Source organism: Lissotriton vulgaris, chromosome 6 (genome assembly GCF_964263255.1).
Source record: "Lissotriton vulgaris chromosome 6, aLisVul1.2, whole genome shotgun sequence".
In the NCBI taxonomy this organism is placed as follows: domain Eukaryota; kingdom Metazoa; phylum Chordata; class Amphibia; order Caudata; family Salamandridae; genus Lissotriton; species Lissotriton vulgaris.
The window spans coordinates 43,044,164-43,061,221 of NC_141694.1; positions in this window are offsets into that span (position 1 = coordinate 43,044,164).

A 17,058-nucleotide genomic window follows, 5' to 3' on the forward strand; every position below is an offset into this window, starting at 1 on the left:
ATATACGATAAATTGCACAGGAGCCTCGCAAATCATATACTAAGGAAGTGGTATAAGAACCAAGAGAGAATTAGAAAGCAGGACTGGGGCATGTGGAATCGCTGGGGCTACACTAATCAACCAAATGTTATGAAGTAGGAGGCCCACAGGATACGCGTGCAGTGTCTAAAGACAAACGTGGGTTACCATTGACTTTCTATGGAGATCGTAAAAGTTACAAATATACAATGTAACCCCTTCCAAGCTCATGACGAGCTGGGCTCGTCATGGCGTAGCCTCCTCGCACGCTGATGCCGAGCCCAGCTCGTCATGAAGCATGGGATTTTGAAAATCTGAGCACAGGAGGAGAATTCTCTGAGCGCGGATGCGGTTAAGGACACTTCCGAATGGACTAGGATGGAACCCTTTTAAACTAGGACACTTCGAGAGTCAAGACCCACGGGAGAACTGGAGTACTTGTGTTACCTCACCCAGGGAAGCCGGGTGCATAGATGTCTTTTCGTGTTGGGTTTCATCGTCCTTTTCTATGGAGCGCTGCAAAGAAGTGCTGCAGGCGACCAGAGGAAAAGTGTCTGGGTGGATCCAAGGGTGGATCGAAGAGCTGAAGAACCTGAAGAACCTGAAGAACCTGAAAGCAGAAGGGACAGAGTCAGGGTCACTAGTCAGTGACCAGGAAGGAACCAGGCGATGTCGGGTGATTTCAGGTTAAGTAGTCAAACTTGTCTTATCAGCCACAAGGTCCAGGAGGCATCGACGATGACCAGGCACTGGATTCGAGCTGTCCCACGACGGATCTAGTTGACTACGGTGTCGGTATTTGGATTGGACCCAACAAGCCCTGGCAACCACAACTCACACAGGATGTTGAGATTGGCTCTGTTGCAAACCAGCAAGATCTGTGGCCCTTATCCTTTTCAGGGAAGCTGGAGCAAGCCTGGAGCAACCAAGAAAGCAAGTTAAATTCAAGGAAAAGTCTTCAGGGGAGCTCACTAGCCAATGGACTAGGAACAGGGAAGACATGTTAAGCTCAAATGCAAAAGCGGGCCCAGGGAACACTCGCGGAGTGTGGGGGCCTGGACTGCGGTGCAAATGGTGCTCGGGGTTGGGGCTTCAAGCACCCCAAAGCACAACTTTGAGATACCTCATTGAAGGAGCGCAGCTTGCAAAATGCAGGATGTCCATTAGTTCCAGTCCCACGTCTCTCGTGTCTGCCACGGGTCTCAGCTTTGCTGTGGACGTGGGTCACGGTTAGAGAAGTCTGAAATGCCAGTTTCTGTGTTGCAGATTCTTCAGGATCTGACGGGAGCCTCGAAAATGCACTGGCAAAGTTGCTGTTGGTGCCTATTTTAACAGGGTGGTCACTCCTTGACCACAAGGGAGATATCTTCCGTCTTCCAGTAAGAATGGAACGTCGAAGGTCCAGGATATGTCTTTCAAAGATTCATCCAGGGTAATCTATAGTCCTAGGGACACAGCTCATATACTTATACTAAGGGTGGGGGCTGGACTACCTGGCTAGGTCCCTCCTATGGGTGGAACAGAGAAGGGGGTGGTTACACCCCTTTCCCTTTGTCCAGTTTTTCACCAGAGCTGGCACTGTGTGCCCCAGCAACTGGTTTGAACCGGGCTGTGCATGGAGCACCTTGTGTGCCCCAGGCAGTGTCTGTAAAGCATTCACTGAATGCAGCCGGAGTTTTGGGTGTTGAGATGTACCCCGGAAAGCAGATCGACAAGGTAGTATTTACCCTCAGATTAAGCTCCACTAATGGGAAACTATGCAGGAGGTGAGTTGTGCTCTAAAAGAGTGATGCGATTGCAGCGTTGTGCTATTGAACAGAGATCTGCATGGATGATGCGCTCCTAGATCTGAGGGATCTAGGATGTGCCCTAGCATCAGTAGTGGCACAAAGGAGATTGAGCTTGGAGAGAAATATTCAGAGACCAAGGTTTGAGCCAGGAGAGAAATGCAGAGTGTAGGGTATATTCTAAGAAGACATCTGAATGGCAAAAAGTCCCTCAGGGACCTCTGCAGCCAGCAGGCACTGGAAGGCTGGATGAAGCCTAATGCTGGACCCTTCCTAAACCTGAGGTTCTGTGTTTTCAGCCTCATCTGACCTTACCTTATCAACACTTACCCAACTGATCTCTTTCTCCTCAGGTGCTCTTGCCACTCTGATCTGCAAGGAGTCTGTGTGCATTATTTGATAAATAGATAAATATATAAATACATTATTTGAGACACAAAATGCACTTGTACTCGTTTATCTGCATCAGTGCTACTTTAGCTAGTTCCCATCAGGGGCATATTTAAAAAGCAAGTGGTGGAGTGCAGATTAGCTCCAAAATTGCTAACACCGCACTACGTCACATTAGAAACGCAGGGATTCACCATGTTTACAATAAAACTGCACACCCCTGCTTTTCTCCCTGTGCTTAATTCAGCTGCCTAGTGCCAATGCAGGCACCCTTGGACCATAGTGCAAGGATACCTGCATTGAGGGAATGATTGTTTATGTGCAGGAAGGTGTTCCTTCCTGCTCATAAACAATCCAGAATGGCGATTTGGAACTCCTGTGTGCTGCATTGTGAAGCACACATAGAAGTTGCAAATTGCCATTTTTTTTATGTGCAGGAAAGTGTTCCTTCATGGCAATTTTCAGTTTCTATGTGTGCTGCACAATGCAGCACACACAGAAACTGTTTAGCTTTTAAAATTGAATTTGCTTGTTGATTTTAACATTGTTTCCTACCAGGCTATTGCCGTCTTCGGCGATCAGCTGGTCCCAACCTGCCGGTCCTTCCCATCTGGAGCGACCAATAGTGAAGGGCAGGGGAAGGAGTCTTAGCCAGTCCTCGGCACAAATGGCGGCTAAAATGCGGGCGCGCAGCGGGCGCGCCGGTGGCATGTCAAAGGCAAGCCCGTCTGCACCCGTCCGCTCCCCTCCGCTCCCCTCCGTGCCCAGGGCCCAGTCATTATATCCAAACCTGCACATACTGTTATTTAGAACTCAGAAAGCTCCATTCTACCTTGCTTACTCTTAATCCGGACATTAGCGCTAACCTGACTCATAATTCCATCTGGCTGCCACGGAATGTTTTTTTCCGAAAGTCAAACAGCCCATACTTCTGGGCACATTGCAACAACAAAAACTTTGGTGTTCGGCGCTTTTCATTTATTATTTGAACACTCAGTCCCTTGTCAAAAATCAGCTTGATATCTTTACCCTCTTGGATTTAGAAAAGCCTGATATTCTCCTACTCACTGAGACTTGGTTTACCCTTGACTCCTCACCTGATATATTGGCGGCTTTACCAAATGAATATTATATTCTTCATACAGACCATCCACAAGGTAAAATAGGTGGGGGAGTTGCAGCCATCATTCGTCAAGAGTGTAAATCTACTGCTCTTACTCCACTCTATCTCCCAGTAGTTGACAACATGATAATCAAATTAGAATCAAACTCTGCTCCGTTAATATGCATTCTTTTGTACAGATCCCCACAGCATATGCCTTTATTCCCCCACTCTTTGGGTGAACAAGTCACCAATCACTAGTCAATCCTGTGAGAATTTTATTGATTGTCGACTTCAATATTTGGGCTAACGATAATCAAGGAGGGCCACAACCTGCTGAGTTGACCAATTTATTAAATAACTTAAATTTCACTCAACAGGTATCATCAGCTACACACTTAAAGAGACACATTCTGGACCAAATTTGGACATTTAACCTGGTAGTGTCTGCTCCTTCTATAGTACCATGCATTTGGTCAGATCACCATCTGATAAAATTCATGTTAGAGTACCCCACCAGGAATAAAACTATTACTAAAGGGGGTGGATGGGTACGCAAATGCAACGCTATTGATAAAACCCGCTTTAGCTTTACACTGGCAAATACTATACCAAAATATATTTCTGATGTTAACAACCAGGAGGAAAATATCTCAACAGGTTACTGGAGGCCTGTAATGAACATGCACCTTTGAAAAAGCTGAGATTAACTCGTCGTTTTGAGGCTCAGAGGTGGTTCTCCCCTGAATTAAAAGGCCAAAAACGTGCTCTCCGCGAATTGGAAAGGAAGTGGAGGTTGAACTACTCACAAAAAGACATATTAACCTTCTCAACGGCCATGAGGGAATATAAAAAATGCATTCTGAATGCTAAAGCCGCCCACTTTTCCTCCAGAATCCTTACCTCCACTAATCATTATAAGGAAATATTCAATATCATTGAGGAATTGTCAAATCCAGATAGATTTTTAAGCAAACTCTCCTCACAATGCGATCAACTGAATGAATTCTTCATTGGGAAAATCTCCCTGTCAAAGCCAGTATTCCCATTCATAACACTCAGGAAGTCTCTCCCGCCACATCTAAAAATGTATATTCCCTTGATACTTTTCCTTCTATTGACACCACAATCTTTCATAGCCTTTTGCTCAAATTCAGCTCTGGTTCTCCTATGGATTGCTGTCCCCCACATGTCATGCCCTTGCTCTGATAAATGATTCTTTATCCCAGGGCTGTGTACCTAAATTCTTCAAAGAGGATACTGTGATCGCCCTCTTGAAGAAACTGGGGGCTGATCCCCAGATTTGATCAAACTACCGACCCATTTCTTTGCTTCCGTACCTGGCTAAGGTGCTGGAGGCACATGTGGCAAAATGTCTGTCCAACTTTTTGGAACAGACCAATTATCTTGATTTACATCAAGCGGGCTTTCGCCCTGCCCACTCCACGGAGACAGTAATCATTGCAGTTCTAGACTCCCTAGAGGAGAAAGCTGACAAAAGGTATTCCCCAGGCCCTGGTGCTGCTGGACCCATCCCCAGCTTCTGACACGGTTGATCATGGTATCCTTTGTGGACCGTGTCAAGGAAGCAGGCATTCAGGGGTCAGCCCTAAGCTGGATATGTTCTTTCCGGAAAGATCATTTCCAGGCAGTTGGCCTGGCCCGGTTCATGGCTCCCAAAAAAGAAATTACGTGTGGGGTGCGACAGGGTTCATCGCTCTCCCCCCATTTATTTAACCTTTACCTCCTTCCATTGATTAGGTTGTTGAATGAAAGGAAAATGGATACCTTCAACTATGCGGATGATCTACAACTGCTTTTTACCATAGATAATTCACCTCACTCAATATCTCTGTCTTTCAGTCGACCATGTTGTTCATCTGTAATTGGATGGACTGCAACCATTTAAAATTAAACCCAGGAAAGACAGAATTAGTCTTGACAGGTGGCAGCCAGATCTTTTGGGGTCTGCACTACTAGCCTGAAGAACTGGGCCCCCCTCCAATCCCTTCCTCATCAGCCAAGAGCCTTGGAGTTACGATATCTAATGACCTGTCTCTAAAAATGCATGTTGGCTCCGTTGTATCTTCTTGTGCTTATCAGCTGCGCAAGATCAGAAAGATAAGTAGATTGTTGACCAAGGCTGCATTGACACAGGTTGTAATGGCTATGGTTCTATTGCGCCATGACTACTCCAGCGCAATCTATCTTAGATTACCAGCCGGTCTTATAAAACGGCTGCATATAGTCCAGAACCAGGCAGTCAGACTGATTTACCAGAAACCACGGTGGAATCATGCTTCCCCCCCTTCTGAGGGAATTGCATTGGCTCCCCATCCCTCAATGCTGTGTGTATAAGATCAGCTGTCTGGTATTCAAGTCACTTCATGGTCAGGGCCCTGTTTTTATAGACAGCCTTATCTCCAGGTACTCTCCTGCACGAAATCTTCGCTCGGCTCACCTCCTATTACTGGCAACTCTTACCTTTAAGTTAAAGCGATAAGGAGGAGCCAGGCTTGCAATTTTGGCCCCTAAATTGTGGAATTCCATCCCCCTGGAAATCAGGTCCAGCGCTGACTCATTGAGATTTAGAAAATTGCTCAAAACTGGATTGTACACTAAGGCTTACAATTGAACTGTCGACCTCCACTGTACCTTCTAGGATTTGCGCCAAGAAACCATTCAGTGAACGAGCACTCTACAAAACTTCATTAACATAACATGTGTTAATCCCTGCACCCCATAGCAGGCCCCTCAATGTGCCTGCTGCAAGGTGCAGGGATTAACAGGGGGGCACCATGGTACCTGCCACACCGTGCATGGTTGGAAAGAGGGGACCCATGGGTACCCCCACAGGCCCCAACCGTAGGTCTGTGGGTGAAGAGGGGCCTGTAGCAGGCCCCTAAAGTCGGATTCCAAAAGCCGATCTGTGTCGGACAAACCGATTCTGAAAGGCTGTCTGAATCCAAAATCGTAATGCGTTGGTTGGAAATGTGGTCCATAGACCTGTACGATTCGGCTCAGACCGACTCAGTTTCTCCGAATGCTGATCAGAACCGGTTTCCGACTATCATCATCGATCTGTCAGATGTGTTTCCGAAGTAGTCGGAAACAAGGGTTCCGAATCGGATTCGGGCAAACCAAATGCCGTATGCAGCCTTTCCAACCAAAATCGTAACAGGCCCCTTAGTGTGAGATATGTATTGTGTGTATCTTTACTTAGTGTGCGATATATATTGCATGTATCTTTACTTAGTGTTAGATATGTATTGCATGTATCATACTTAGTGTGAGATATGTATTGCGTGTTTCTTTACTTAGTGTGAGATATGTACTGCTGGTATCTTTACTTAATGCGAGATATGTATTTCATGTATTATACTCGGTGTGAGATATTTATTGTGTGCATCTAACTTAGTGTGAGATATTTATTGCATGTATCATACTTAGTGTAAGGTATGTATTGCATATATCATACTTAGTGTGATATACGTATTGTGTGAATCTTGGTGTGAGATATGTATTGTGAGCATCTGAATGTGAGATATGTATTGCATACATCATACTTAGCATGAGATATGTATTTCATGTATCTTAATCTTACTTAGAGTGAGATATATTGCATGGTTTTTCCTTAGTTTGAGCTATGGATCATCCTTAGTATAAGATATGAATTGCAAATATTATACTAAGCATGAGCTATGCAATGCATGTATCTTACTTAGTTTGGGATATGTATTGCATGTATAATACTTAGTGTCAGATATGCATGTATCAAACTTAGTGTAAGATGTTTATAGTATGTATCATACTTAGTGTGAGATATGTATTTACTGTATCGTAGTGTGAGTTATGTTTTGCATATATCATACTTAGTGTGAGATATGTATTGCATGTGTCCTACTTAGTGTGAGATATGTATTGCATGCAGCTTAGTGAGATATGTATTGCATATATCATACTTAGTGTGAGATATGTACTGTGTGTATATTACTTAGGGGCTCATTATGATTGCGGATTTTCCGCATCCTCCGGGCCGGCGGAAGACACCGCCGGCCCGGAGGATGCGGAAAATCTGCAGCGGACCCACCAAAGACCCACCAGCCATCCTAATGTGGCGGTGGGTCTTTGGTGGGTCCGCAGCTTTTCCTCCGCGGTTGGCTTACAACTGCGGAGGAAAAGCACTAATCTGGTGACGGTGTCTCTCAGACACCGTCCGCCAGATTAGTATGTGCCTGCAAACATGCTTTTCCGCGGTGGCTTTTCCGCTGTGGAAAAGCATGTGTAACTTCACTGCGTGGGCCCGTTGCGGGCCTCCTAGGTGAAGGGGGGGTGGGGGGTGCACATGGGGGGTACCTATGCATTTGTATGCAGAAAGCGGCAGGCACCGCGCGGTGCCTGCCTCTTTCCACATGCAAATGCAATGCGTGCATTTTTAACATTGCCGCGGGTGTAGCTTGAAGCCGCACCAGCCGCAATGTTAAAAATAGAGGATGTGACCGCCACCCTGGCGGTCACATCCTAATCGCACAGGAGGGGACTCCGCAGCCCATGCGGACGTCCCCTCCTCCTCAATGATCGCGGACGGACGCAAGTTCGTCCGCGATCATAATCGGGTGTGAGATTTGTATTGTATGTATCATACTTAATTTTAGCTAAGTATCATACTTAGTATAAGATATTTATTGCATATATTAAATTTGCATTAGCTATGAATTGCATGTATCTTATTTAGTTTAAGATATATATTTATTTATCGTATTTAGTGATATATGTATTGCATGATTCTTACTTAGTTTGAGATATGTATTGCATTATCATGTTTAGTGTGAGATATGAATTGATTGTGTGTCCTACTTAGTGTAAGATACTCACTTATTGTGAGATATGTATTGCATGTATCCAAATAACTGACTAACATATCCACCACTCAAATTACTTTTACATTTCACTATACTAATGCACCACTAATCCTTTATTGGTTCTGGAGTAGCATACTACTCACCAAAAAAGCACTTTAACATCCCATCAGGGGTAGCAAGTGCTATATAAATACAAACCCTTTAACCCTCTTCTGTCCCTCCACTATTGCTCTCAATCCAAATAACTGACTAACATATCCACCATTAAATTATTTTCATATTTCACTACACTAATTCAAACTAATCCTTTATGGGTTCCGAAGTAGCGTGCTACTCACCAAAAAAGCCTTTGGACGCCTTGTCAGGGGTAGTAAGCGTTATATTGATGCAATTACACTACAATACATTACAATACTTAGTTTGAGATATGTATTGCATGTAGCATACTTAGTGTGAAATATGTAGTTCATGTATCATGCTTAGTGTAAGGTATGCATTGCATGTATCATACTTTTTTTGTTTAAACTTCTTTTTATTTAGGTTTTTCAAACAACGTAAAAACGCCTTCTGCATACATCTTACATTACAATTTCTCATTGGTCCTGATGTCCAACACAATATCTCTCAATTCAATATGAACATGGTACATGTGCAGTGTATCATTAATATTACATCAATGGAATACCCATGAATGGGCTTCACCCCCTCCCCCTGCTCAATTGCACACCGTCTGAATCACACAATTCTCCTGGCACGTGAATGATTGAGGCTCTTTAACGGTTGACACACATCCCCACCTTACCACCAATCCCTAACAACCATAACATGTCTGTGGCAGTGAACCAGGAGCATGGAAAATCTGAAGATCCAGAGCCCTACCCCTTACCCTCCATCCGCCTCCACTGTCACATCCTCATGTCCCCTCCCCCGTGGCGACCGAGTCTCCGCTTCCTGAAGCAGCTGTTGCTCTAGCGACGAGATAGCATGTGAGGGGGGCCCAGATATCGTTAGGCCTAGAAGCCACCGGCAATAACTCTGCATACGTGGCAAGCCTTTCTTGACAAGTAATTAAATCATCCAACCATGTCTTAAATTTGGGCGCTCGTCCTCTCCCCCATCTGCAGGCCACCCTGTGCTTGGCCATGAGAAGTGCCATCGCCACAAACCTCCTGTGTTATGCCTTTACTGGAGTGATAAACCCCAACAGTGCTAACAAGGGATTCAGTTCCAGTGTCTCGCCTATCATTTGCTGCAATGCCTCAAACACCTTATTCCAATAGTCCCGAATGCTGGGACAGACCCATGTTAGATGCAAAAAATCTGCCCCCAGGGCGCGACATCTGTCACAGCGATCATCCTCCGTCAGTTTAAATCTGTGCATCTTAGCAGGTTATAGTATAGTCTATGGAGGAACCTATAGTGTATGATGCGGAGTCTGCGGCTCGTGGAAACCCTCTCAGTGTGCAGGAAGCACACAGCAACCCTCCCATTGTGAATCCGTCAGCTGTCGTCTTAATTCCGAGTCCCATTTCATCCGTGCCGGAGCTGCTATTCTCTCCCTTTGGGCATGCACTGTGTTGTAAATCAGTGAAACTAAGCGCATGAGTTTGGGCCTTTCTAGTATTGAATGTAACGGAGTCAGCCGTATCGGTTGGTCAGGAAACGTCAGGGTGGTCGCTTTTATTCCCTGTCTGAGTCTAACATATAGAAACACGTCCAAAGGCGTCTGCATCCCTTCCGGACACCTATGTGCCAGTGCACGGAACTTGTTTTCATGGTACATATCCCCCCACGTTGCTAGTCCAAACTTGTCCCTGAATTTCCTAAAAAAACTCTCTTGCAGCAGCGGGATATCCGGGTGATAAGTGAGAGGCATCAGTGGTGTATACGTCAGCAGCACTGCCAGCACCTCCGTGATCTTTGTGCCACGCCTTAATTGAACCATAAAGTGCGTTCGGTTGCTGCTCTCTTTGCCCGATCCTAGTATATATTGCCCCCTCTAACGGGACAGGGTGAGCCAGCCACTGCTCTGCCGCAACTTGTGGCATATAACGAGGTTGATGAATCCAAAACCACACAAAATGTGCCTGCGCCGCTATAAAATATAACTCTACATCTGGTATCCCGAATCCCCCCTGAGAATAAGGTCTAGTTAACACTTCCCACTGTAGTCGAGGCTGTTTACCTCCCCACACTAGTCATATCAACTCTTTGAAGAAATAGGATCCCGGGTAGTACGGTATATTCAGAAATAAATATAACACCTGCGGTAGTATCACCATTTTAATTAAGGAAGCCCGTCCCGCCATAGACAGGGGGAGTGCCACCCATTTCGTCACGCAGTCTTCTTCTTCCCTATTCCTCATAACTTTGACTCCTAAATATTTAAGCTCATCTACGCACCATTCTAAGGGGTAATCCATTCCAAAGCACTTAACCGCCTCTGTGAGTGGAAAAAAGCTAGATTTATTCAAGTTCATCTGTACACCAGACACTCCCCCAAATACAATGAATTCCCGCAGTACCAGGTTCAAATTCTTTTGTGGGTCTCGGATATATAGGGTAATATCATCCGCGTAGAGCGAAACAAGTATCTGGCGCTGATAGCACTTCAATGCCTTATCATTGTGACATTGCCGTAGTTTTGCGGCGAGAGGTACCACCGCCAACGCAAAAAGCAGCAATGATAGAGGGCACCCCTGCCTGGTTCCGCTCGTGATCTCAAACGTTTGGGAAGTGTGTCCATTGATCAATACCATGGCCATTGGTTTGGTGTAGAGTAATGTAATCCAAGCTAAAAACAAGGGCGGGACGCCCATCCGCTTGATCACCCCAAATAGATATCCCCATTCCAGCGAATCAAATGCCTTAGTAGCGTCTAAGAATATGGCCGCCATGGGGAGATCAGGGAAGGTGGTGTGCAGGATCGCAAAGAGCGTCCTTAAGTTATGGGATGTTGCCCTGCCAGGCACAAACCCCGACTGGTCAGGCAGTATTAAATGTTCCATTAACAGACTCAGTCTTGTGGATATCAGTTTAGCCAATAGCAATGACAGTGGTCAATAGGAGTCACAAAGGTCAAGGGGTTTACCAGGCTTTGGTAGAGACAATATCAGCGCTTCCCTCAGTGCGGTAGTGACCCCACCTCCAATGCTTCCTCATATACTTCTCTAAGTACCAGGGCCATGATGTCTATATATGTTTTATAGAATTCCACCAGAATGCCATCGGTGCCAGTGGCTTTACCCGTCTGCATACTCATGATGGCATCCCGCACCTCATCTAGCTCAAAGGGCGCGCACAAGAAGGTCCTCTGCGTGTCGATTAGCCACCCCAGCGCCACATCCCCCAAGAAGTCGTGCATGTATAATACTTACAGTGAGATTCCATGTGTCATGCTTAATGTGAGTTATGTATTGCATGTACCATGCTTAGTGTGAGATATGTATTGAAGTGTCCTACTTTAGTGTAAGATACTCAATTAGTGTGAGATATGTTTTGCATGTATCATACTTAGTGTGAGATATGTATCGCATGTATCATACTTAGTGTGAGATATATATTCCATGTGCCATGCTTAGTGTGAGGTATTTATTGCATGTGTCATACTTAGCTTGAGATATGTATTCCATGTGTCAGGCTTAGTGTGATATATATATTGCATGTATCATGCTTACTGTGAGATATGTATTCCATTTATCATACTTAGTGTAGGATATGGATTGCCCTATATCATACTTGCAAAGTATATTTGCAAGGACTTATTGCCACCAGACCATCACGTTTTATGGTGTTTTGGCGGCGATAAGCCCTTTCTCTTATTTACAAGGCAGAGTTATTCAACTTTGGTGCAAGTGTGCCTGCGTTGGGGCGAGGCAGCTGGATTTAGCACCAGTGCTAGGGGAAACGCAGGGGTTCGCCACATTCTTGTGAATACGGTGCATTCCTGCTTTTTTAAACAGACAGAGAGTGGTGTTAGCGATTTTGGAGCTCCACCGTGCTCCACCAGTTTATTGTAAATACTCCCCTTAGTGTCAGCTATATATTGCAGGTATCACATTTAGGGGCCGATTTGGATTCGGGAAAAAATGGTCCCAATAGCCGTTCAGAGCGTTTTTCCCGTATGAATCGTACCCTGCAACATCCCCCGTACCTACTACGAAGTACGATTCGTAACAGGAGCCGTACTCCGTATGAGTTGTACAGAGACCGTACAACTCTAATCTCCGTACGATTCTCCCTAGGAACCCGCTGTACGCGACACCTGTACGGTTCGTGGCTTGTTTTTACGACCCAGCAAGTATGATACGTGTCGGGTACGCACCGTACGACCCTTTTTCTACGGGAGCTGAAAACAGCCGTAAAAGCAGAGTTTGCGCCGAAACAGGTACGGAACGGCCCCCCCGGGTACGGTGGGTACACCATATGATCGCAGGGGTGCGGTGCGTACCCCTACGATGATGGAGTGTACGAGCGGTACCCCAAGTACGATGGGTGTACGAGCCGTACCCCATGTACGATGGGTGTACGAGCCGTACCCCATGTACGATGGGTGTACGAGTCGTACCCCATATACGATGGGTGTACGAGCCATACCCCATGTACGATGGGTGTACCCATCGTACATGGGGTACGGCTCGTACACCCATCATACATGGGGTACGGCTCGTACACCCATCGTACATGGGGTACGGCTTGTACACCCATCGTACATGGGGTACCGCTCGTACACTCCATCATCGTAGGGGTGCGCACCGCACCCCTGCGATCATGGGGTGTACGGACCATATGGTGTGTATGTGTTTGTGTGCTTTTCCGTATGACTCGCCCTTACCTGACGTGGAACGTATGAATCGCATCCTCATACCCCGGTCTGGATCGTACTTGTCGGGTCGTACGGCAAGTGTACGAGTCGTACGGCATGTGTACGAGTCATACGGTTCACGGTTGCAGCCTTGCAATACGTACGGATTACGACGATTCGGAAGGATTCACGGAATACGGATTGTACTACGCGACTCGGACGGACGGGTACGATTCGTACGGAGAGGGCTCCGGATACAAATCGTACGGACGTTTTTTTTCCCGAATCGGAATCGACCCCATAGTGTATCCTGAGTTCAATGTTTATTCTTGGTAGATACCTTTGGTGTTTACTCAGAGTTTACATACCATTTGGAAATCTTGTTTATTGTTTTGTTGATAAAGCCTGATCCCCAGTACTTCATTCTCAAGAGATTGAGCGTCCATGCAATGGCATAGCCAGCGTGTCAAGGGTCCTAGTGCAGGGAAGGAAATGGGCCTCATGCCCACTACTTCAACTGTGAAATACAGTAACAGTCACTGTCAGTCGGCCCATAAGGCCCTGTTGCCACTGCACCTGCTCCACCAATGTGCCAGCGCTCAAAGATTGTCCCAGAAGCCAGCGCCCGGTGAGGCGACAGTCATGATTGCCAAACTCTAGGGCTGTACAGTCTGGATTCCACATCCATGTTTTTCTCTCTCTTGCTCTGGGGCAATGTATTCTGTCCTCTCCATTAGCAATGTGCAGCATGAATGTCTGGTAGATGGTGCAAAGCACAATCTTTACATTTGTTGCATAGGATTTTATATTTCTTTTAATATAACTCTTGCTGCATTCTCTCGAACCCTTTATCTCTATTAATGGCTGACAACTTTGTTGCCTTCAATATTGTTTAATAAATTAATGTGATTTATTCTCCTAATCCCACCTACAAGTTGTGCCATTTGTGTGGGCGGTCACTAGATGGCACCTTTGGAAGTATTAAATTGAATGGCAAGTCAAAATGGCACCAAATTCATGTCTGCTCCAGATTTCTGACATACCTCACAGCTGACTTTGCAGCATGCACACCACAGCTTCCCAGCTCCCTTCACATACCTCTGTGTGGATACTTAAAGCAGGCATGTGAAGCCCTTGTCACGTGACCCCCTAGGAAGGTGCCCCGAAACAACAGCATTTGTATATTGTTAAACAGGGGTTGTGCCCTACAAGCTTCATGTGCCCTATTACAGGGCTATGGCCCACATGCATCATTGTTGGTATTTGCGTTTCCTAAATTGCGAAACTTAAGGAATCGCAATTTAGAAATCGCAAATACCTATGCATTAAAAATTCGCATATATTTTTGCGATTTCTTATTTTTCCTTATTTGCGATTTCCAATTTTGCGAATCGCAAATAAGGAATCCCTTTACATTGATTCCTATGGGCCTAGAGGCCCATAGGAATCATGGGGAAGGCATTCTCATTTTGCGATTCGCAATTAAGGAATCGCAAAATGAGAATGCAATTTCTAGGGTGCAGGGGGGTCCAAAGGACCCCCCCTGCACCCCTGAAATGTAACATACAGTCCATTTTCACACATATGTGCCCAAGGGCATGTGTGAGTGTAAAATTAAAGTGTCAAAAATGCACTTTTGTGCATTTTTGAAACTTTTCTAAAATTACCATGAAGGTTGACTTCCTGCTAATTTAACACTTCTAATCTGTGAATTCGCAAATTTTTTCAGATGATGCATTGCATTTAAGAAATCGCAAAATTGCGATTACTTAAATGCAATCGCAATTTAAGAAATCGCTAATAAATTGCGAAAAAGCCAAAAAGGTTAATGCATCCCAAAACAAAGATTTGCACTCGCAAACGGCCGAATTATGCGATTCGCACCGTTTGCGAATGCAAATCACTTTGATGCATGTGGGCCTATGAATGGTGGGCCCTACAGTTGTCCTTTCAGTTCATCTCGTAGGTCACCTTCCCTAAATTCCAGTCTACTACAGCCTTCAGTCTACAACCGACTGAATTCATACATGTATGCAAGTACGCATGCATGTGTGCATTTATATATGTATCTATGCATGCTGTCCTCAAGTGGTTAAAGAAAATTCTTTGGCTAATTCCAACAGCTGCTCAGAGGAATGTTCTGCAGGCCTTGGTGATCTCCAGACTTGATTACGGTAATGTACTGTATCTGGATGCGGACAAGACCTCTGTACATCGTCTCCAGCTCATTCAGAATGCGGCAGCCCGTCTACTTTTCAGGTTGCCTCAGCACGCCTCTGCTTCCCCTCTGCTCCATCAACTCCACTGGCTCAGGGTTAGTAAGCGTATCGAGTTTAAGGCTCACTGCTACATGTTTAGAGCTCAGCACGGCCTGGCTCCTGTGTACATAATCCATCTTGTCAAGCCTTACCAACCCTCTTGCAACCTAAGATCAGCCAATCTTTCTCTTTTCTCCATTCCCAGAGTATAGCTGCCTCACATGGGAGGCCGTTCGTTTTCCTTCCTGGGACCAAAATTGTGGAATTCCATTCCGCTAGAACTCAGGAATGTCGATCTCTCCTTACTTTCCGAAAAAAGCAAAAGACCTTTCTTTTTAGTCCGGGCTAATGCCAACTGAACTCCTTTCTCGCTTGTCCCGCTTCAGCGCTGGGAAAAGCTGTTGGGTAGCTGTGCGCTTTATAAATCTTTTACATGAATGTAAAGAAACATGTATGAATGTATGTATGTATGTGTAACTGTATGTATGTTAAGGGTGGGCGGAACTTTCAGAGTTTCACTCTGTGGAATTCTACGGAGTTACAGAAACATTCTGCGCAATTCTGCCAAGGGGCAGAAAATATGCAGCTCACACTGTTTGCACTGCAAATTGGCGCCGGTAGGGTTAGAAGCACTGAAAATCAGATTGAACTGCACCATTCGTTGCACATGAGCACACGACCATTCAAGTTGATTTTACTATCGAACGATTAAAAAATGTACTCGAGCAGCAACAAATCTACTCAAATGGCAGACCTCTAACTGCGACCACTTACGAGCTCCCGCTACCGCCCATATTAGAAAATCAGGCTAGGAGGTGCCACATCTCGATCACGCATGCCAGCTTGCATATTTTGGAGCCTTGTGGGCAAAAACAATCATCCATGCGGTCAATTGGCGTAATTTGGTCAGAAATATTTTGCCCACTCCTACTGTGCATATGTCTGTTTGCATTTATGTATGTATATATGTATGTATGCGATTTATATTGCGCATACCTGGCTAGAAAGCATGGGAGCACTGTACAAGGGTTGGGGATAGGACACTGTGAGGAGAGGAGTGGGACTATGTTTAGTGGAAGCACTGATATGGGATTAGATGCAGCATGGTGGGGTGCATGGGTGAGAAGAGGGCACTTCTACAGGAGAAAGGGGGTGAGTTACATATGGGAAGTACTGGGTGGAGGGGTCGATCATACAGATAACAGGGTGGGGGTGAGGAGGTGGGTATGGGGCGGCATCGCTGTGAGAGCAGAAGGGCTAGAGTGAGATTTTAACGTAGCGGGGTCTGGCAGATGATTGTTTTGTGATGAGTGTTACGCAAGGAGAGGGGTTCAGTTTGTCTCAGTGGAGGAGCGGCGCGGCCTGGTGTCTCGACTTCTTCTTTACATCACAGGCTTAGATGCTCCCTGCAAATCACCAGTCATGGTCATCAGGCAGTAGCCCAGTTGACCACTTAGTGGTTGAGTGACCGGTTAAATCAGGTGCCAGATTTACTAAGCCCTTGAGTTGCCATTGCCTCAAGCAAGGGGACCAAGGACGACACAAGGGCTTAAGTCAGATCAACTAAGACATGCAGAGATTGCTGAGCAGCTCTGTGTGGCTTAGTAAATGTGGAGTAATGCAAGTCACTGCCTTGCGTTTCTCTACTTAGTGAAGGGGTGGAGCGTCAAGGCTCCCACGCATCCATCATGAATTTTGACGTATTCCCGGATTCACTAAGAATAGTGGATCTGGGATTGCGTCAAATCGTACGCCTTCCCAAAAGAGGAGAACAAGGAGAAATATGTTTATTTATCCTTGTTCTTTCCTCTTTCTACGTGTCCTGCATTCTTCAGCA